Raw genomic sequence first — 22,037 nt, 5'->3', positions numbered from 1 at the left:
GGTGGCGGCAGAGTACTCAGTATTAGTCTATTGTACCAGCCCTCAAATACCCTCCAAAGATGCCCTGTAGGCTTTGGGTTGGGTGCCTCTCTTACTGGTCCTTAGAACTCACCCCCGGCAATACACCTAATGGCTCCTACTTTGTATCCCAAGTGTTTTTGCCTGGCTGGAATGTGTCTTTGAATTGCCTTGATGGAGGATGGTGTGTGTGTACCGTAGAAACTAGTCTATTGTACAATGGTTTTTTGCTCCATCAACTTTTGCCTATTGCCCCAAGGGTATGTGGTCCTTGGAAGGTTGACCTGGAGCTGGAATAGGTGACCCACACCTGATCTAACCCTGTACTGGCAGCAGCTTTCCTTGGTTTCCAGCAGAGGTATTTCCAATCCCTGCTGTTTGGAAATCTGGCAAAGGACTGATACCAGCAATTGATACCAGGCATGGAGTCTCCCCCCGAGCTATCTATGGACCCTTCATTTGTTTAAACTGGGCTCTGCCCCAATGTATATATAAAAGGGGAGAAGCAAAGGAATTTTTAGAGCAAAAGGGCATGTTGGTGAGAGAAGCCAAACCTACCTGTTACCTTCCCATAGTGCCTTTCCATGTGAACAGGAGCACCAAGTTGTACAAGTGGACAAATTAGGAACATAGGAAGCTGCCTTATTAGAACATTGGTTCATCTATCTCAGGCACCCCCAAACTTGGCCCTCCAGCTGTTTTGGGACTACAACTCCCATCATCCCTAGCTAACAGGACCAGTGGTCAGGGATGGTGGGAATTGTAGTCCCAAAACAGCTGGAGGGCCAACTTTGGGGATGCCTGATCTATCTCCATATTGTCTGCTCAGACTGGCAGGAGCTCTTCAGGACTTCAGATGGCAATGCACCAAGCCACCATGTTAACAAACCTTTTTGAAAGGGAAGGGGCAGGAAACCTAGGGCTGAGGCCCCCTGGATCACCCCCTAGCGATGCCTCTGCCTGCAAGCATGCTAAGTCTTTCAGAGCCCGTTTCTGGTATTATAATTTGGCTGTGGAAACAGACTGCAGAGGAAGAACACTAAGGGCAGAAGAAAGTTCAGCTCCCTTTTCCTATTTTGGTTCAGAGTCACACCCTTCCCCAATCAATCAACGGGCCTGAGGAGGTGCCACATGCCTTGCATGCAGAAGAATAGAAAATGAATGGTGGGCTAAATGGAAAAAATTGGTCTGACTCAGTTGGAAGCTGCTTGATTATGTTCAAATGAGTCAACCCTGAATCCCATTATCTTGACCTTCTCTGTTAACTGATGGATTTGAGAGATATGGAGCTCTGGTTGAGCTCTGAAGGGAGCCAGCAAGATGGGCCATTTTCCTTCTGATATTCCACACTTCCTTGTATTTATTAGGAACATGGGGAATTGTTATACTGAGTCAGACCACTGGCCCATGAAGCCCAGTCTTTCCAAGACCTTTCTGGCAATGCTGGGGGTTGAAGCTTGCATCATTTGCATGCAAAGAATGTGTTACACCACTGAGTGACATTTTCTCAACAGTTTTTGGAGATCAAGGGTGCACTCCAAACTTCCCACTGCCACCATGGCTCTGCAGAGTGGTGGAGCCATTGCTGCATCTGCAGCCCAGCTGTTCTTGGTGATGGCATGGGATGGCAGGGAAATCAGGCTGATTGGGTCCAGATTGAGCCTAATGCTGGCCGCCAATTGCTGTGAGACTGGCTGCTGCCTCCGCATCCTCAGAGTGCACCATTTAGAGGCTTTCTGCTGGGCTCCATTGGTAGCGTTGCCACCTGCGGGCCTCCTATCATTTGCAGCACCACCGTCAGCTTGTGTTACTCTGTTGATGACTAGCAGGAGGCTGGCTCAACCAGCAGGGCCCCCCACAGGCCAACTTAAAATGATTTTGGATTGTAAAACAAGCTGAAACTGGAGCAAAGTGCTGCTGTGCAAAGTATTCTTGTTGTGGTGGGTGGTGCTGTGGTCTAAACCTCTGAGCCTCTCGGGCTTACTGATCGGAAGGTTGGCGGCTTGAATACCTGCAACGGGGTGAGATCCCGTTGCTCTGTCCCAGCTTCTGCCAACCTAGCAGTTTGAAAGCATGCCAGTGCAAGTAGATAAATAGGTACTGCTGTGGCGGGAAGGTTAACGGTGTTTCCGTGAGCTCTGGCACTTGTCACGGTCCTCTGTGCGCCAGTAGCAGTTTAGTTATGCTGGCCACACGACCCGGAAAACTGTCTGTGGACAAACACTGGTTCCCTCGGCCTGAAAGCGAGATGAGTGCTGCAACCCCATAGTCACCTTTGACTGGACTTAACCGTCCAGGGGTCCTTTACCTTACCTTTACCTCTTGTTGAGGCTTCCAGTCCCACTTGTAGGATAGTCCATTCCATCTCTATCAATCCAGCCATCCAAGAATCACTATTATGGACCCACTGGGGATACATAGTCCTCATTTCTCCCTTAAAGTTTTGTTGTTATATCTGCAAATATTGGCAATTCCTTGAGCTTTTCCTTTTCCTGTGTGGATGGTGCAGTTTGGGCTATATAAGAATCTGCACCCAGAGAGTGAGTTCACTATTAGTATACAGCAGCCTTTCTCAACCTGGTGCTCTCTGGGTGCTTTGGACTGCAACTCTCATTAAGCACTGCCCAGGACTGCTGGGAGATGTAATCCAAAACACATGAAGGGCACCAGGTTGATGGGGTTTTCTATAGGATAGAAATGACAGATTTGGAATAGCCTCAGTGAAGATGCCAGGAGGGGCATTAGCCTTCTCTAACAATGGGCACAAAGTACCATTGGCTAGCAAGGTAGCAGGGGCCAGACTAGTCTTGAAGATGAATCACTTCAGGAGCCAATGCATTCTGGTTTCTCAGGCCAGCAGAACTATTTGCTATATATTTTAATAGCTTGCTTGGTTGTTATGTATTTAGATGTCTGTTAAGGTATCGTGACCAGAATTTGCATATTGGTTCCTGAGATCAAGGAGCAGGTTTCTGTCTGCTTGGATAAAATTGTATGTGCTTTTGAATCAAGATGGTGGACTGAACCATTGGAAACTGCACTGATTGTAACCACTGATTTCAAAATTGCACTGATTTTTCTCTTTCTTAGCATTGTCATGCAACACCAGGGTACAAGGCTCCAAATAGGTCACAAAACAGAAGTCCTCATGGAATTGTTTATTTGTTTCATTTATTTATTTGTATGTATGGGATTATTTGAGCCTCAAAGATGCAGAATCTGGCAAATGCTCAAAAAAGCAGTTATCAAAGCCATTGTTTAGAAATATTTATTCCTGAGCCAATTCTCAGCAGCAAGAGGGAACAAGATAGCTTTTCTCAGTGATGTTACAACTAACACAGGACCTTGGATAACCAAGTTCAGCTTATAGTGAAGGGCTACTCTTTTGCTAAAATTCTGAACTTAGAGCTGAAGTTTTCTGTTTCTCCACAGCAAAGCAGCTTTTGGTGGAGAAACATTAGAAGCTTCTTGATAGCAAGAGCTTTCCAGCAGTGGAACAGACTTCTGCAAGAGGCTCTCCTTCATTGGGAGATTATTTCATCTGGCAGGCAGAAATGTTTGTACTCATGGAATGATCATGATAGTGCAACGTTGAATTCCCTCCCCCAGAAGTTCCACGTAGTTACTATAGCTAATGTACATCATGGAACCTATAACCCAAATGTTGACCTAGACCACCACCTCAGGAACCCTCGTGCCCAATTTAGCAATGATATTTCAAAAAACAAGCCGAATCTGTCAGAAAATGGGCGAAGTCATGCCAAAGTGATTTTTCAGTCCTTCATCTCGATTCAAAATGGCATCCAGCATCCAAACATCTATGAATACCACTGTCCTCACCTTGGGAACCCTTCTGCTGTGTTTGGTGATGGTATCTCAATAGGCATCTGAACACATAGAGAACAAACACACAGAAGCACAATCGATTTCCCAAAAGATACAGTAGATACTGCCATCAGGTCCAGATAACACATGCTAGAACATGCCCAAGAACCTTTGCCCTTTACTCTAATGTGTTTTCACTAGAGCAGTCTTCCCCAACCTCCAGATGTTTTGGATTATAATTTCTATCAGCCCCAGCCAGCACAGCACCATACAGTCCAAAGCATCTAGAGGTCACCCGGTTGGGGAAGGCTTCTCTGGCGAAATGTATGATTGTACAGGTTTTTTACCACATATTTTATTTTCAGCCAAGAAAATTAACTCAGACTGTGATTAGTCAAAGTGTTAGCCATCAAGATCACACAGAAGCTAGAAATGGCAAGCTTTTCCCTTTGTGGGAACTCATGAATAGCCTGGACTGTCCTTAGTGGCAAGCCAACATCATATTTTAGCCATCATTAAAGGGCAATGGAACAACGAGGACAACATGTTTGTCATCTTCTCGACTGTTATGAGCTGATTCACCACTGCTGTGTCACAAGGCAAACAAGACCTCTGTAAGGAGCCTATTGCATCTTGAAAGCAATGACAATATTGAAAGGATGGAATTACCTCTAGGCCAGAGGAGGGCAAACTTCAGGCTTCCAGGATCTATTTTTTCTGTTACTTGAACCATAAAATCCAGCAGCCCTGGTAGAAGAACCTGCCAATTAAAAAAGGTCATGCAAAAGTGCAGACCCAGGTCATTGAGTCTCAGCTTCCACAACCATTGTCCACCATGAGCAGGGTTGGCAGAAGAAGCAGCAGATATTTTATGCTCCTGACAATTGTGCTGTTTGAAATGGGCATTTTATATTTGACTTCCTTTAGTAATGTTTTGTTTTGAAATGCTCAAGATAATATTTTAATTTCCTGTTAATGGTGTTGCTTAGAATGTATACTTTATATTTGGCTTTGTTTAGTAATGTTTCATTCTGGATTGTTTTATTTGATGTTTCACTGTGTTGTAAGCCACTCAAGATTTTGTCCATAAATATAAAGTAGTATAGAAATGAAAAAATAATAGCTAGGCCAGTGGGTGTCAAATTGTAGATTTGGAACACAGATAATTACGGAACAGAATACCTCTGAGCACATGCCCAGTACAGGAATTATTTTTAGTACACAAAGTCAGTTTTCTTACAAAAACCCACTCCAGGTTTTCACCTCCAAGCTTCCTTAATTAAAATTTTGAGAGGCCTTATTTAGAAAGAAAATGAGTTGCTGCTGTTTAAAGCCGTGGTTCTCAAACCTGTTCTCTGGGAGAATAAAAATTTGTTCGTGTAACACTGAATTTTTAATTGATAAGAAATACACTGGAACACAAAAAGAAACAACTCCTAGCAGTGCTTGATTTATAACATAGAACACCACTACTTTATAATATAGTCATTTATGTAGCAATGCAGCTACATAAAAACATGAATAATTCCCTAAATGGAATTGTAAATGAGCCTCTTACATATGTACCTTAAGTACGTATACAAACTCAATGAGATGCGTGAGCTTGCTTTTGCTGGATAATTCATACCTATTAGGTCTAATTTGAGACAAACTCCCATCTCCTCACCAGCACAAATAATCCTTTCTCTTTTCTGATCTTACATATTTGTCTGAGTTGAAAATCCCAGTTCACAACAATGTTATGGAGAGCTGTAGAAGAATAGCCAATGCTCTTGAAGAGAGGTGTGGATTCTGCTTCTGGTTCTCTCTCTCTCTCTCTCTGTATGTGTATATGTATAGGCATATGCTATGCTACGCTACACTGAAATGTCCCTCCATGCTTGCCATCCTCTCCTGCCACACTGGTGTGGCACACCACACCCTTTGAGAACCACTGGTTTAAACCATTAGGAGCCACAAACCTTTGCAGATCTACTGCTGATTGTCCAGAAATCCACCAGTAGATCCCAATCTATATTGTGCCCATCCTCACTCTAAGCTATAAATTGGCGTTCCCAATCCCATGTCTTCTGATGCTTTGGACTACAACTGCCATCACTCCTGAACATTGGCCATGCTGGCTGAGACTGATGGGAGTTAGAGTCCAACAACATCTGGAGGACACCAGGTTCTGTGCGTGTTCTGTGATTGCTCTTTGACTACTTTATGTCTAGCCTTGTAAGAATCACTATTCAGAATCTGTCCTTCCCTTTTTGGAAGCCAGCGAACAGCTATGACTTCCACACAGCAATTAAGAGATTTATGAGTGGAAAAGCAGACACTAATGGTTACTAGCTAGTGTCATGGACACATTTGCACCTTTACTACAAATCTGTTGAGAATTATAGTCTTATTACTCAACAGCAGAACCATCTGCTGCTGGATACCTCCCAAGGCATTTCCTTAAGTCCAAACAGGTTATTCCTGTGACCAGTTCGGGTTCGTTTCATCCTGTCAGCATAGCAACCCCAGAAGACCTTGAATCTGGGGTTGTCTAGGCTAGAGGTACTCTCCAGAGTAGAAATTCTTCCAAGGGGCAGTGTGAGGAGAGAAAGTGACTAAATCCAAAGTGTATGCCTCAGTGTCAAGGAAGTTTACTAGACAGGTTTTAAAGTATGCATTTCTGTGGTCCTTAAAAAATGCTCTGAGGTTGGAATGTGTAATGGGAGAACCCAGCAGGGAAAGGGATGGCATACTTTCCCTTCTTTCCCTTTATTTACATAACAGACTGTGGTGACGTGTGATGTGGTGAGGAGTAATTCCACTGGAGATCTGCTCTCTTGGGCAAAAACTACAGATTGTGACACCCAACCATGGGCTCAAAGCTTGGGCTCAAAGGTCAGTCCTCAGGTTTTATTGGGTGGACATCTTTTGCAAAACAATTGAACAGAGAGATGGCTTGTCCTCCAACACTCTGAATTTTTTCGCCAGCGTTATCAAAATTGTTAAGTTGTGCCCATTCACTGGATCTTGGAGTTGGTCATTGCCAATCCACCCATCAATTCAATGGATTCTGGGGCTGTTGCATCTCATTGCTCTTCCACCCATCCATTTCCTTGGCTGTGTTGTGGCTTGCTAAGACCTCCTTCCCAGAATCCCTTGCAATACTTAAGAGTTGGAGGGTGCCATCTAGTCCAACTCCCCTGCTCAAAACAGGAAAGAGATGACTGTCCAACTGCTGCTTGAAGCCTTCCTGTGAGGGAGAACAAACACACTGGATTGGATTGGTCCAGTCCAATGCACACAATATTGTAGTCCCGTTGCCTAATTGCTTGCTGTAATAGAAGTTAAAGGCAGTTCTGTTTGATCTAAGCAAACGTCTATTGTGCTCACACATACACCTATCAGGTGCTTCAAGAAAAGCTACAAATGAGATGTGGATTGCCCTCTCCTGCTGTTGTCACTTCTCAGCTGGAATTCAGTGAGGCCCTGCCACTGTGCAAGGAGCACATTGCCTGCTTTGTCCTCTTGGACCAACAACCCTGAACCCTGATTGCTCGGAGGTGTGGCCTTGCTGAGCAACTAGCCCTGGTAACTCAGTGACACCTCCTTAGAAACATGGAATCAGAGAGTTGGAAATGACTCCTAGAGTCATCTAGTCTAGCTCTGTGCTCAGTTAACCATGCCATAAACCCATCCCTGAATGTCCTTGGGCATCTCTTTGCCACTTTCTTCTGCCACTGATCCTCCTTGCTTGCTTGGCCATTCCTTGCCCTTCCAAAGCATCAAATTGGATGTTCTTCCTCCACTGTTTCCTGCTTCTGAGGCACAAAAGTGTGCCTATCAAGCCATTGTTTGGGTTAGGAGGACTTTCCTACTTGCTACATTTTGGGCTGGGCAGTGTGTTTTTGCTACAAAGTCCTACCTCAGGCTGGCCCTGGTTGAAGGAGAGCTGGGTATGCCAGGTGTACAAGGAATGTCTTTAATTTCCTGATCAAGGAGGGGGAGCATTGCTACTAGTAACCATTTCTTGTTTACATCAGAAGTGTGTGTGTGTGTGTGTAGTGCTTAGTGCAGGTGTGTCCAGAAATGGTTTTTAATGTCATGGGGGTTGATTGCTTCAAGAAATGGCTTTGATTAGAGAGGTGGTGCCAGTCTGTACAACTCAGCAGTGTTATTTATTTATAGGGTTCAGGACAGGGTTGAGTTTCAGGGAGTTTGTCCAAGACAGGGGGGTTTACAAATGCAGAGAGAAGTTTTAGGAGGGTTGAAAAAGAAGGCAGGAGAGAGGCTGAGAACTAGTAGGAAGGAAAGTACAGGTTAATGGTCCAGCAGAGTCTAGCTATTGGCTTGGCTACCCCTTATCAACTCATGAGAAGACTCCCTGGAAAAGACCCTGATGCTGGGAAAGGTGGAGGGCACAAGGAGAAGGGGACGACAGAGGATGAGATGGTTGGACAGTGTTCTTGAAGCTACCAGCATGAATTTGATCAAACTGTGGGAGGCAGTGGAAGACAGGAGTGCCTGGTGTGCTCTGGTCCATGGGGTCACGAAGAGTCAGACACGACTAAACAACTAAACAACAACAACCCCTTATCAAAGAGACAGTCTTTGTACCATCCACTGCTGACCATTTTGGCCAAGGAACATGGTGCCTGGACTAGTTGCAGTAGTGTTGGTAGTATTAAACATATGCAGTCTGAGTAACCTGTGGCCCTCCAGATGTTGCTGAACTATAAATCCCATCATCCCTGACCATTGCTCATGCCACCTGGGACCAATGGGAGTTTAGATCCATCAACATCTGAAGGGCCACAGGTTTCCCATCCTTGGTTTAGGTCCTAAGGTAACTCATGCATGCAGGCCTGTGCAGGGTGGGGGACAGCCTGGTACCCTTGCCCTGGGCCTCAGAGGGCTAAGCTGACCACCCCCTCGAGGGACCAGCTTCTTTTTTTGTTTCAGTTTATAACTCATTTTAACAAGACTCCCACCCTGGGCTTCAGACAAGCTCTGCATAGGCCTGCATGCAGGGATTACAGTTCTTGAGGGCTCTGCTTTGGGTCTAACCTACCTTAAACCTCAGTAAAAATAGGACTGAAATTTGAGCTGAAAATTTTATGTATTTTTCCATGTATAAGATGCCCCTATGTATAAGATGCCCCCTATTTTTGGGGACTCCAAATGAAAACACCCTTCAGCACTACCCGTGTATAAAACGAGCCGCAATTTTAAGCCTATTTTTTTGGTAAAGAAACAACCCTAGTCTTATACATGGAAAAATACAGTATATCTTTGCATCTTGTTCATGACCATCATCTTCTGTAGCTACATATTTCTTGTATTCATCATCAGCTTCCTTTCCAACCGAGGCTACTGCTAGTATGAACTAGCTGAAACAGTCTTTTGTTTAATAGTGTCAAGGAAATGTTCCATGCTTCATGGTGCCCAATGGCAAAAAAGGAAAAAACACAGAAGCCCATCAGCCATTCTCAAACTTTCCCCCCTGTAGACTTGAAAATTGTGAGGGCTGGTCAACATACATAACTCAGATTTTAATAATGCGACAGGTGTGTCTGTTTTGTGACCAACGTGTAATGTTTGTCAACTTTAGCCTTGATCAAGTTCAGTGTTCATTCTGCTCCTGTATTTAAAAGTACGGTGGAACACCTAAAGTGAGGTTGTAGCCTTGACTATTGTTTGACAACTTCAAATTTGAACTACAGTGGTGCCTCGCAAGACGAAAGGAATTCATTCCACGAGTCTTTTCGTCTTGCGATGCTTTTCGTCTTGCGAAGCACGGTCCGTCGCAACTGCGCCTCTTCAAGCGGCTTTAAAAAAAAAGCGCAAGACGTTTTCGTCTTGCGAAGCAAGCCCATAGGGAAATTTGTCTAGCGAAGCAACGCAAAAACGGAAAACCCTTTCGTCTAGCGAGTTTTTCGTCTTGCAAGGCATTCGTCTTGCGGGGTACCACTGTATCTCCCTTTAGTCCATAGTCCCTTGATCCATAGTCATTCGTCCTTCCTAGATGTCTTCTGTATTTCCTCTGTGTCAACTCCCTGTGCTTCAGTAAGACTGGTCTCTTTAAAAGTCAATTGATGAGCCCTTGCCAAAATGATTAAGGGTACATGGCAAGGGCATCCCAAGGACAACTGTTGCACCCTTAGAAAATAAAGACTATAAATTTGTATTGGAAAATTAATAAAAATTATTGGCAAAAAAAGAAAAGAAAAGAAAGACTGCATTTGTGAGAAGAAAGAGATATTTGAGCTGAAAATCCACATCCATTAATCATGATAGGCCGTTTTGGGGTTCCAGACAAAGGCAGGCCCTTGCCTCCACCATCCTGACACAATTTGATTCCATTCTAGCACCATTGTTCTCTTCATCTGTTTCCATTCTCTTATGAATCTGTGTGCTTTGGGGAAGAATGTGAGAGGGGTTCTATTTGGGAATGGTTGGTCAAGGTTCTCTTACAGGGAGTCTTGAGGCAGCTAAGAAATTTACAATGGCATAAGCTTTAGTGGACTACAATCCATTTCATCAAATATATGGCTAACCTGATTTGACAGGTAAATATACCTGCCAAATCACAAACACGTGGGTTAATGAAAAAAAAGAGAGATTGAGCAGTGAGGTGTGTATGAGAAAGTGAAAGCCAATATTATTTTTTCAAATAGCCTAGTTTCATGAGCTTACAGTAAATTCCTCATTTTTTCCCATTTTCTGGGAAACTTCTTGTTCTGGTAAGTCAAGTGTTGTCATCCTGGATCATCACAAACTGCTCCACTGTGGAGAGTCTGACTCAGTGCCACTGAGCACTTTCATTACTAAGGCCGATCCCTAGACGAAGGCTGCAGAAGGAATTGCCTGGAAGGCTGCATGGTGGGAGATCTGGAAACTGTATAGACAAGGCATGGGTAGACCAGAACCTAATGCTTGAATCCCTTTCCAGATTTCCTCTGTTTCAGACCAAACAGATTCCATTTCTCTCTCTCCCCACCCCCCTGCCCTACTGATGCATTGTAACTCTGATAGTAAATAGAGAGACTCACTTGGCACCTATGCCAATGTCTCTTGCAGCTTTCCTGAAGCTGATGCCCTCCAGATGTAGCTGGAGTGAAGCTGCAGCCAGTGTGACCAGTGGTCAGTTATGATATGAACTATAGTCCAAAACATCTGGAGGACACCAAAATGGGGAAAGCTGCCTCAGTGGGACCATTTTATTCTGCCTGGCTTTTTAACATCTGAGGAGTTTTATTATTTTTTATGGCTACTATTTTCTCTTGCTGTTTTACTGATGGCTTTGTTATATTCTTTTTATTTTATGAACTACCCAGATAATCAGTTACTGGAGAGTGATATATGAATTTATAAAACGCATGAATGCAAGCTTTATAGGAATTAATGACAGGAGGAGGATGCCTATGGAATCCTTCACTCTCCAAAAACCCAAGTCAACTCCCGCATTTTTGCTGATATGCATCTAGTTGACTTTGATCAAATCAAAGAGATACGTGTGAGCCAAAATAGATTCTTATACACACCTAACAATATATAGAATCTTAGAGTTGGAAGGGACCATGAGGATTGTCTCGTCTATCCCCCTGCAATGCAGGAATCTTTCACCCAACATGGGGCTCTGTCAGGGAACTGACATCGGAGCGAGAGGCGAAGGGAAGGCTCTCAGATGATGCTGGCGAAGGACCCAGCAGCCGGGGGAGAAACAGCTCAGTAGAGGGGGAAGCCAATCGGCGCAACACCAGGGATAAAGGGGGGCCGACGGGGGAATTGGAGAAAGGGCTCCAGGACTCTTCACTGGACATCAGTGAGGAGAGCCCAGGTCCTCCGCTGCCCACGCCTACCCTGCGCAGAAGACTCCTGCTCAGTGAGAGGAGGAGGAGACTGGGTGTCAAACAACTTTTATGCTGGAAGAGGTTCAAGAAACACCCACTGACGGATTCTGCCAGTGACTGAGGCAGCCACGGGAAAGAGGGGCTGCGCAGTTAGAAAGGTTTAACATGGGAAATTAACCGAGAAAGGCACCAGCTTACATACGAGTAACTCATACCCATTACAGGCTCAAACCCACGGCTCTGAGATTAAGTCTCATGCTCTATTGACTGAGCTATTTCTCAGGTTTAAGAAGGATATTTCTTAACCTTCAGCTTGGTGTCTGAAATATACTCGGAGTCGAGAGTGGATTTCATGCTCTTATTCAGCTCATAGTGGTGAGGAGGAATGAATGTTCCCCCAAAATATCTGCTTTATATACATCATTTGCACAATGGACCACACATGATTGGCTAATTCTAGGATTCTCCTATAGGCCAATCAGGTTGTGGATTTATTTCCACCTGCATTCTGAATCCTATTGTTCTAGGACCAATAAGACTGCTGCATTTTGGATCCTGTTCAACTCAGTACATAACAGTGTCCAAAGATCTTTGGTGATTTCGCATCTTGTTCCACAGTGGCCAACCAGGTGGTGTCTGAAAGCCGCAAGCAGGACATGAGCACAACAACACTCAACTTGCTCTGCTTACTGTGATTCCCAGCAACTGGTATTCAGATGCATGATGTCAGTGGAGGCGGAATATTAACTGGAGGTAGAACTTTTTAAATAGCAACTATTATTTATTTATTACATTTACATCATACTTTTTCCTCCAATGAGCCTACATGGCTTTCTCCCTTCCTCATTTAACCCCCACAACAACCCTGTGAGGTAGGTTAGGCTGAGAGGCAGTGACTGGCCCAAGGTCACCCAGTGGGGTTCTGACCTCTGGTCTCCCAGGTCCTAGTCCAATGCTCTAACCACTATACCACACTACCTCCCTCCAAAGGAATGGTGTCATCCATGGCATATGCCTTGTTAAGTAGAGGCACTGGCAAGAAAGAGAAATGCACATAAAAAACCCAGATGCAGCCCAAACGCTCCTCATCCCACATGCATATGGTCTCCAGCTTTTGGTGGGTTATTGTAGAAGTTCAAGATGTCTGTTCTGTTTCCCCTGGAAGGACCTCACTCTACAACAAAACCAAGTATTTTTGGCAACGTGTAAAGCAATTGCACTCTTAATGTGACTTCAGATGAAAGTCTAATGTCGGTGATTTAGAGACTGACTTCCTTTTGCATGGGAACTCTCTGTAATGGCATGCGTTTGCCTTGCTTACAGACATGTAAGTTAAATTTGGTCAGGGATATAGTGTACCAAGTTCCTGTTTCTATAAGCTTGTTTGCTAGTCTGGACAATATATATATATATATATATATATATATATGTGTGTGTGTGTGTGTGTGTGTGTGTGTGTGTGTCTGGTAAAGAAGCTTCCTCTTGGTGGATTGTAGATTAGTTTTGGAAATAAGTGTTGTGGAACTGCAGGGTTCTGGGGAGGAAAAGAAAGGGTTTTATAGAGTAATGTTCTGGAAGAGGGCATGGGGTTTGAAAATAAGGAAATCCTTTGCCAATGAGACCTAGTTGGCAAACTTCCTGAATACTTTGGGGCAAAGCTGTAGCTGCAATAAATACCTTTCCTGGCTGGTTTTGTTTCCTGGTCTTCACGGCCATAAGAAGGGTAGCCCATCTAGTTGAGCTTCCTGTTCTCACAGGGGCCATCAATGTTCCGAGCATGAGCCTCACTGACCCTGTAAATATTGAGCATTCATTCCCATGGGAAATGCAAAATCAGTCCTGTCTTGCAACAGGGTGAAACAAACTACTTTAGGTGCCACTTTATCCTCTGGTTATCGCCCACTTGGATTACAGCAATGTGCTCTATGTGAGGCTACCTTTGATGGGCTGGCACTGACTTTGGGGAAGGTTGCTGCATATCTCTGTACATGTATATGCAACTGAAGACAGACCATGTTGCACAGGCCAATCCTGCTTTGTATTTGATTATTATGGTGCTGGAGGAGACTCTTGGGAGTCCCATGGACTGCAAGAAGATCAAACCTCTCCATTCTGAAGGAAATCAGCCCTGAGTGCTCACTGGAAGGGCACATCCTGAAGCCGAGGCACCAATACTTTGGCCACCTCATGAGAAGAGAAGACTCCCTAGAAAAGACCCTGATGTTGGGAAAGATGGAGGGCACAAGGAGAAGGGGACGACAGAGGACGAGATGGTTGGACAGTGTTCTTGAAGCTACAAACATGAGTTTGACCAAACTACGGGAGGGAGTGGAAGACAGAAGTGCCTGGTATGCTCTGGTCCATGGGGTCACGAAGAGTCGGACACGACTAAACGACTAAACAACAACATGCTGCTGGCAAAGACTTTTGTCTGCTATGTTTCAGCTGTGAATGTCATTTTTATCTCTATTGCTTTCTTAATGTTCTGTGTCTTATGTATTTTTTATTGTATTTAGTTTGTTTTGTTTTATGGGCATTTTTTGTAGCCTGCACTTTAAATTGTTGTCAGTCACCTGGCTGTCATGTCACGAACTTGGGTTCATGAGCCCAAGAAAGCTGGGGTGTACATTTTTTAATGCAAAGAAAGAAATTTAAATTCAGGCGCAAGAGAGTATCTAAGATAGTAAAGTTCTGGAATCTCACCCACCCCAGCCCGAGCATCTTTTGAAGTAATTCTTGAAATAGTTAAGGTACTCTTTTGCCTCACAAAAATAACTTGCACTAAAACTGTTTTCAGGGAAGTGGGTTTTTGGATGCCAATCTTTTTAGAAGAGAAACACATGTGCTACACTCAGCCTGTGTTCTTTGAGATGTTTTGGAGCTGCTTCACATTGTAAGGGAAGTCCATAGATGGCAGGGACAGCAATGCAGTTGGGGTGGGAGCAGAAGATTATTGTTGCCATTCCACAATAGTCTCATTTTCAGCAAGAGACCAAAGAGGTGAGGCACCTAAGGTATCATCTAGGACTGCATCAACGGAAAATTAAAAGACTTCTAGTGCAACTTTAGACATCCTGGGGCCCTCAAAATGTTTTGGACTACAGTTTCCATGAGCACATACAGCTGCACTGCCTGGGGCTAGGGATAGTTGCATCTGTCAGTTTTGGACAGTTTTTGACTTGGCTTCTTATTTTCCCACTCTTCAGTTCTCCCTTTCACTTTGAAACGATTACTTTTTCAAAGAAAGTCCTCAAGAAAACTCATTGGCATTTTAGCGTGAATTTCTCCTAATACTGTATGTACATTTTGGTCTGGGATTTTTGCTTTTTGTATGCTATTTTCACAATCCCAATATATGCATTTTTCTACACATCATTTGGCTGGAGAACTGCACTGCAGAAGTAAGAAGTGCAGATTTTTTTTTTTAATGTTATTAAAAGATTTTCTTGGGTAGCAAAAGTACATACAGTGTCTCTGTTTTCAATACATGAGTCCTTTCTGCAGACCAGTTTTGACAAATGGTGGGTTGTTTCACATATTGTGTTGGAAAGTTTGAATTAGGTAAGATTAAATGTGAACTAATTTCAATTTCTCCCTCATGCCTAGCTGGAGCTTATAGGAGTTGTAGCCTAAAACCTCCGGAAGGCAACAGATTGGCAAAGAGTATTCTAATGTATCAGCCATTAAGCTGAACATTGTGGCCTTCAAAACAAGGCATTTATAAGGCATCCCAAAGAAGACTTCAAGGCAGAAGGGTGGTTTCTTCTTCTTCTTCTTCTTCTTCTTCTTCTTCTTCTTCTTCTTCTTCTTCATCATCATCATCTTCTAAATTTGGATACTGCCCTTCATCCAAAGATCCCAGTGTGGTTCATAACAGAAAAATACAAAATGACAGTACAAAATACGTAAGGCAAAAACAAACCAACAACTCTCCCTCCCTCCCATTAATATTATTATTTATTAAATGAGAGAAATTTTAGCAACAGAAACACAAAACAAATCCTATTTGGCCCTGTATACATGAAGGAGCATCTCTACCCCCATTATTCAGCCCGGACACTGAGATCTAGCTCTGAGGGCCTTCTGGCAGTTCCTTCACTGAAAGGTGTGAGGTTACAGGGAACCAGGCAGAGGGCCTTGTCAGTAGTGGTGCCCACCCTGTGGAGCACCCTCCCATCAGATGTCAAGGAAATATGCAACTATCTGACTTATAGAAGACATCTAAAGGCAGCCCTGTTCAGGGAAGTTTTTTATGTTGTCATATTGTGTTTTAATTTGTTGGAAGGCACCCAAAGTTGCTTGGGGAACCCAGTCAGATGGGCAGCATATAAATAATTGGTGGTGGTGATGTACAAATAGGACACATATTTTACAAGTGTGGCTCCTTAAGAAGCTTAAAAGTGCCCCATCCATGCTCAAGGAGATGTCAGCAGACTTGGAGAAATGTGAAGGTTTGGGAAAACTGTTGGGTGGGGGGAGCCCTAAAAGCGGGTGAGGTAACAGCTTGGTGATGCGTGAGCTAACTCACTGGGCACTGAATATGGACTGACTGCCAGGGGTGGAGATCAGAAAACTGGGAGGTAGGAAAGGGATGGAGTATTTTGGAAAGGGGCATGGCTGGCTGGCATCCTGAACAGGAGCTCTCCACACCATAACATTTTTTGGAAGGTCCCAGTTGTATCACGTAACACTGTTACTAGCATAAAAATAATTTTCAGTTTAATTGATTGATTCTGGAACATTTGTAACCACAGGAAAAAACCACACTGGTGCATTCGTCTTCATAACAGCCCAGTGCAGTAGGTCATCGCTACTTGCAGAGGAAGAAATGGGGTGAGACGGAACGATTTGATGGAAACAAATTTACGTTTCCATCAGAATTTGAATAGAGGCCTTCCAGCTCAAAATCCAAGATTTGTACTGCATGAACAATACTCAGAATGTTGGGAAAGGGAACTGCCTGTGAAAGCTCTTAGGCTGGAATTGAAGGAAGACCACCCCCACCCCGACACCCCCCCCCCAAAAAAAGCATAGGCAATAGAGATACAGGAGGGGGCAAGGATCTTCCCCTCTGCCATCAGTAATAGAGGACACACCATTTGGAGTCCTTGTAATATGAGGGGTTATATTCATCTAAACATGAAATATATTGATTATTTTTTAAGCCACATAGTTTTGCCTTTGTTCTTAAAGAGTCAGCAGACATGTATAGTTTTTATTCCTAGGTCAATTTCAATTTTCCTGGCCGATTGTCTGCCGTTGAGCTCCAGGTACAAAAACTGGCTGTACAAAGCTACCAGCACGTTCTGCATGACTGTATGAGAGGCGGAGGGAGGGGAGAGAGAAACTAATTTATCACAAGGTTGAAGGAAGAGGCAAGCGGTGAGAGATGCCATAAAAGGGGATGAAGTGGCCAAATTTTCATTTTAAGTCTGAGATGCTTTAATCTGCATGTCAAAATGTACATGTATCTGTCTTCCAGGGAGGGGAGAATGGGAGATGCTACTCAATAGCTATTTAATGTATGCCAGTGTTTAGATAGATAGAAGCTTGCTATCTTTTGATCTTTGAATTGATTCACATGGCAGTTGGACACTTTAATTTTATCCTGCATAGTTTGAATCTGTATGAAGCAAAGTAACTGTGCGTGTGTAAGCATTCTTCATTTCAGCAGCTGAGTTAGATGGGGTGAGTTATTTTGTTGTTGCTGTTCTTAAATAACTGGGAGACAGAAGCCCTTGCCAATCTATGGCAGATCACCTAGCGATTCGCCAGTAGATTCCAAACTACATTCTGCACACCCTTGTCCTAAACTATATAATATAGGTATGTTTAAGCTGTAAGGTCCTTGGACAGAGAGTAAACAGTTTGATCGGTTTGCCAAGTGCTTTCTCTCCTCTAAAATCCTCTTGTGGAGGGTTTGGGGCACATTAATTTTATTTGCCTAGCTCATTTTCCAGAAATGCACAAACTCATTTCAATTGCCTCTCTAAAAAGATGAGCAAATGATGCTTAGATAAATCCCACTAGAGGGCACTTGAGCTGTGTTCAGATAAGAGGCATTGGAGGAGACTCTTGAAGGCTGGCTCTTTACAAACCTACCCTGTGAAACTAGATGTCAAATATTCACCAGATGTTCTGTGGACATTCATATACATGCAGAATATTCAGCAGATATTTGACATTCAATCATATTTGCAAACATTTGCAAATACTTTTAGCTTTTCTCATAAGACTCCTCACTTGGTTGTGATGTTTCCCTTTAGGTGAAAATCTGCAGCAACTGTAACTAAAACCCTGAGCAAGTTTAGAGGCTGTGCTACATTCCATGTCTAATACTGTGCCCTAGCTGTGGATCTCTCTATTCTATCTTTTTAAAGAATAGCTATTTACATTTCATTCAGTACCTATTGTGAGTTCAGCATCCAAATTAGGATCCTCCTCCCAGTTTGGCAAAATTCCCTCATGGTGCAATCCTATACATGTCTACTGAGAGTAAGTGCCATTGAATCAAACTTTCTCCCTGGTAAAGTTGTATAGGATTGCAGTTTTAGAGACACCCATCAAATCAAGAAACTGGCAATTCTCTCAAATGTTCACCATCCAAATGTTGTTTAGATTGCTAACCCAATGAATGGGAGGACAAACCATTCTGTCTTGACTGACTAAGCTACAGTTGTTGGAGAGAATGAAAGCTGAGAAACGTCCCACTTCAGTTTCCCCCCATAAAATTAAATAAGTGGATAGTGTTGGCTTCTATGCTTTGCGGGTATTTCATTCTCACTGCTTATACATAAGGTTTCTGTTTGGGCATGGATTTGTTTGTTTAAACATTTCTGCAAACATCCAATGACCTTTAACAATGTCATGAGTACTACCTAAAGGAACTTTTCATCTTGCTCAGAGACATGATATGTGGCATTAAGAACTCCTGAGGAACTGTTTGAGCATTTATCCTTATTTGCTTGTACAAAACTTACACGGATGCTAGGTAATATATGTTGAGTATTCATTCTTTTACTTAAAAATTTTATTATTTTTTGTAATATATAAGAAGAAATAACATACATTAAATTGTATACAATATATAAATTTAAATGAAAAGAATGTACAAACATTAGTGATTGACTAGTAAAGTAATACAGGTATTTCCAAAAAAGGTACATTGCCCTGATCAGAAAATGAGATTTATACATCTCTAAGTGTTGCATCACACAATTTAAAATAGTAACCAGGTTGTAAAATATAGTTTGGGCTTCCAGTACAATAAAATGATTACAAATTATCACAACATATCCTTCCATAGAGAACATAGATTGGGTAGGGGAGGTATTTCAATCATGATCTTTGTTAGCCACATATATTATAAAACAAAACCACTTTTTGTGAATATTGAGCATTCATTCTGATTTGTTTGCAGGGCAAGAAGCATTTAGTTGGCATTCATCTGATTTGCTTGCAGGGTATTTATATATCTTCCCATTGATCATTCATTCCACACTTTTCAGTGTATTTCCCTGTCACCTTCCTAACGGGTGAAAGCTCATTTTTTTTTAAAGTGTTGTACTGGGGCACAAAGTGCTTGAATTTCTCCTGCAAAATACTGACTGGAAAGGCTGAAGGAGTTGGATCTTCAGTTTGGAGAAAAGACAATTAAGAGGAAATATGTCACTCACCTCCAAATATCTAGAGGGCTGCCATATTGGAAAAGATTTGTTCTCAGTTGCTCCTGAGGGCAACCAATGGGTTCAAATGACAAGAAAGATGACCAAAAATTCTCTGGTGGTACAAGCTGTGTTAGAATAAACTGTCCCCGAAAGTGGTGGGCTCTTCTTTGTTAGGAGGCCATCTGTCCTCTGCTTAAAAACATCTAACAGGGATGCTGTGTAAGCAGTAAATTTGCTGCATTGGCAGGGGGTTGGATTGGATGCACTTTGTGGTCCCATCTAGCTCTGTGATTATATTCTTCTTGTTTAGGTAGCTGTTTTTCTTTGAAAGAGCCCATAGGCCATTATCCCCCATCTGCTGAAGGCAGGAACAGGTTTTGCAGAGCTTGAGATGCTATCTGGTAGACTGAATGGAACTTCTGGTGGCCTGGACCTCATCTTTCTGCAGTTGAAGGCTGAGCCTGGTGCACCTTTAGGGTTCAGAATAAAGTTGGCACTGGGGCCTTATCCCCAGGCACTGGAATCTTGGAGTGGACTTCAGCGGTGAAGTGTCTGTTTGGCATTCCTGCGCCCGGCTTTTTTGTTGTTGCAGAATGATGTTAAGGAGTGGCTGAAGCCAAATGGAACCATGCAGCACAATTCAAAATTCATTTCAAACAGATGATATTAATACATCACTAAAGCAAGCTTCAGAGAAGAATGGACCCAAATTACAGCCAGACAGCATCATGGGACTGGCTTCTTTTCCAATAATATGTTCCTTCCCGTGATGGCAGACATAAACCTGTGTTCTGCAACTGTTTCTAATTCATTGCCCATTTTGCTTGCCAGTTGGACAATGAGACATAAGGCTTTCACGTTAGCATTTTAGGTTTCCAGGACCCGTGCTCTAGGAAAACACTCCTTGGTTCAGCCTTTCCAGCTACTGCCATAGGTGCCTCCTAGGACTCAGATATAGGAAGCTGCCTTATACTAGCTCAGAATACTTGTCTGTCTAGCTCAGCATAATCTACTCTAGCATCCCCAACTTGGTCCCTCCAGATGTTTTGAACTACAAATCCCATCAGCCCCATCCAGCACGGTCAATGGCCAGGGGTGATGGGAGTGGAAGCCCAACTTCCTGGCAGTAGCTCTCCAGGGTCCTAGACAGAGGACTTTCCCCTCTCCTGCTGTTTGACCCTATTGACTGGAGATGCCAAGGATCAAATCTGGGAGATTCTGAACACAACATTTGCTCTGCCAGTGCACTCTGGTCCATCTCTCAGAGGGAGTGGGCAGGTTCTTTAGAGGATAGCTTCATGCAGGGTTGTTTTTTTTTGTATTGGAAATGGCGTACAAACCATGTACAACTGTCATATGTGAAGAATGTATTGGTGTCTATTTTCCTGCTTGTACACGTTTTGGGAAGTAAATGGGCCACTTCAGAACTTTAGGGCAAGGAAAGGACAGGAGACACTCAGACAGATTCACGAAACACCATGCTGTTAGGAGGGGCTGGATAAACACAGGCAACTGGAAGAAGGGCCAGAGTAGTTTGCTCCTTGGCAGAGCCCATCTTCCTCTGATATTTCACCAGTTATGACTTGCAGTCTTGGATTCTGTTCTGCAGAAAGGCAAGAACAGCCAGCAACTTGGGCATTTCCTTGCATGATGAGTTCTAGTTTGAGGAATGCAGCAGCAGCAGGTGAACTCTCTACCCTGCTCAGGGCCTTGCCCTTAGAGATCAAACTCAGAACATGCTCATTTGAGGTCGCTTTTTTTGTGCAAGTTCCAGGAAGGACTGGAGCCACTTCTGAAGCTGTCCAAAATACAGAAGTCTTTAGGCAACAAACTACCCACATTTAAGAAAAGAAAAGATACAGGCTGTACTTTGGACTCGTAAACCATTAGTCTTGTGGGCTTCAGATTCCTATCTCATCAGAAAATGGCACTCCTATAAGTGAGGATTGTGGAATTTGGTGCAGCTGCTTAAAATTTACTGCTCTAATAAAAATCTTATTAAGGTGTTGGGACAGGGCACTGCAGAGCAGCTGCATCAATTTGAGGTCAGTGTTCCATTAATGTCAGATCAGATGCTTTTAGATTTCAAGCAATTGTTAGTAAATCCCAATTCCTTGCAATGCTGAGAAATTCTGTTCATCAGACCACCAATAAAACACAGTATGCCGCTGCTTAAAACACTTAGGACATCAATAGCACATCTGATGGGGCAGATAATATGATACACGAAATAAAGAAAACAGAATTGGCATGATCAGGGACAATTTATGCAGCCCATTGGAATTATTATCCGACTTGGCCAAATTTCCCTTTCATTAGGGGGAAAAAAGGTAAAGTCTGAGGAATGATAATGTTGCAATACAATAAAATAAAAATGATTCATGCTTCCAGTTGCAGGATCCTCTCCTGAGAAGGCGGCAAAGAGTATTATATTTTCACGATGTGTAAATCTGGAAACAGCAGGGGAAAGCCCTGTAGGCCACAGAGGTTGATGAACTCATCAGGTCATGCGAGTTCTTGCAGTGAAATCCATTATTGTGCCAATGGAATGTAAAATTGAATGCTAGCAATCACCCCCAGAAGCCACAGCCAGGCTGTGCAGCGGGGAAGACTCAGGCAGAGCACTGAGCTGGCACTGACCACAGAGAGGAAATGACAAGTGGGAGCTCATTGTGGCAGACTCTCTACACCACCG

Source organism: Podarcis bocagei (assembly GCF_964188305.1).
Source record: "Podarcis bocagei genome assembly, chromosome: 5".
In the NCBI taxonomy this organism is placed as follows: domain Eukaryota; kingdom Metazoa; phylum Chordata; class Lepidosauria; order Squamata; family Lacertidae; genus Podarcis; species Podarcis bocagei.
This window is presented reverse-complemented; position numbering follows the sequence as displayed.